Here is a 2,084-nt window from a genome sequence, read left to right as displayed (position 1 = left end):
CACCTTATTCTTTGACTTTTTTTTTCCATTTGAATTTGTCATGTGAATATGTTTACATTTGCTTGGACAGGTTTGGCCACCACAACATAAGAAAGATAATTAAACTATTAGACAGTGTCCAAAGGAGGGCCACAAAGATGGTGAAGGGCCTTGAGGGGAAGCTGTGTGAGGAGGGGCTGAGGGCACTTGGTCTGTCCAGCCTGGAGGAGACTGAGGGGAGAGCTCACTGCAGCTACAGCTTCTTGTGAGGGGAGGAGGAGGGACAGACCCTGATCTCTTCTCTGTGGTGACAGTGACAGGACCTGAGGGAATGGCCTGAAGTTGTGTCAGGGGAGGTTTAGGTTGGATATCAGGAAAATGTTCTTCCCCCAGAGGGTGTTTGGGCACTGGAGCAGGCTCCCCAGGGAAGTGGTCACAGCACCAAAGCTGACAGAGCTCAAGATGGGTTTGGAAAATGCCCTTGGACACATGGTGTGACTCTTGGGGATGGTGCTGTGCAGGGACAGGAGTTGGACTCAGTGATCCTTGTGGGTCCCTTCCAACTCAGCTGATTCTGTGACATTACTCCACCATTGTAGAGCATCGCCAAGGAAGTGACAGCAATGTTTGCCCAAACTCTGTGAATCCTGCCCTCTCAGAACTTGCAGCATCCTAGATTTAAAGCATCACACACTGCTTTTACAGTGGCAGGAATTAATTGGTTTCAACCAACTAAAAATATTTTGTTATTTTTTTGGTTTAAAATATTGTGGGTTTTGGTGGTTTTGTTGTTTTTTTCTTTTTTTTTTCCTTTTTTAAATTTTTTTTAACTTTTTGGCTGTTGTGAAAGCTTGGGCAGAGCAGCATTCTCTCCCTGAAGATTTCCCAGCTACACGTAGAGTCGGATCTGAAATGCTTTTGCACACAGTGGCCCCCAACAAGGTGACACCTGCATGGCCTGGCCTGTGACATGTGAGGAGCAGCCACTGCTTCCAGTGGAGCAGCTGCAGAAGGAAGTTTATTGTCAGTCTCCCATTCTTCCACTCCAGTCTGCTGGCATTGTGGTTGTCTGCACAGGCCAAGCAAGGAACATTTAGGCAAGATGTTTCCTGCCATCATACGTGACATAACTAAAGCAGAAAATGTCATTCATACAAGTTATACTCTTGGTGGGGAGAAAAAAGAGTGTATTGACACACCTACTAGACACAGGTGGGTCAGATGCACAGGCAGGCAGGTGGGAGGGAGTGGAAGGACCTGCATTTCCAGAGCCTGAGCAAAGAACCCTGCTGAATTTTGAGCATAGGTGTTCCTATAGCCAGGTGAATTCGGCCTGGCATCTGTCTCAATTTCTAAAACATATCAAAATGCTTGTTATTGTATGGGACTCTTGGATGACAAAACTGTAGGTTGTGTGCAATCTGAAAACATGAATGTGCATGTTATACAGCTGTTTATTGCATATCCAAACTGTTTGTGCTCATTTGTTTGATTCTTTCCTCTGAGTGCCTGCTTCTTTGTGTCTGATGTATCTGGGAAATAAAATCAGTACTGTGAAGAGGAAAAGTAATTTCCTAGAAGGCTTATCACCAGCAACAGTTGGCAAAGGTGTGTATCATTAGATACTGTCAGTCTCAAAAATTTCTTGTAGCATGAGTGATTTGTATCATCTAAGACAGGGCATCAAACATATAGGCAAAAAATCCAGTTTAGAAATCAAAAGGAGAGAATTATATTTAAGTGCCATCAGCATCATAGCAGAATGTAATGCTGCTTCTGTAGTTACAAAGAAATAAAGAGTATGAAAACAATAAAAAATAGGAATATAAATAATAGGAATTTATACAAAATAAATGATAGTAAACAAAGTGCAGGGAGATGATGGTTTCTACTGACTGTTATCACTGGTAATGAAAAAAGAAACACCTACTCTGCACTTGGGAAGAAATTTTTCCTATTCTGTGTCTAGAAATTACTAAAAAATGCAAGACAGTGAGAATATTCTTTTCAAGGCCATAACAATCTGGTAAAAGCTTGGCTGGCATTTAAGTTTTTATGCTCTTGAGACCCAAGTAACACTACTAGAAGCTTTATGACACATTTTG

The sequence above is a fragment of the Passer domesticus genome, chromosome 3, assembly GCF_036417665.1.
Source record: "Passer domesticus isolate bPasDom1 chromosome 3, bPasDom1.hap1, whole genome shotgun sequence".
NCBI classification, from domain to species: Eukaryota; Metazoa; Chordata; class Aves; order Passeriformes; family Passeridae; genus Passer; species Passer domesticus.
Note: the sequence above shows the minus strand (reverse complement) of the source record.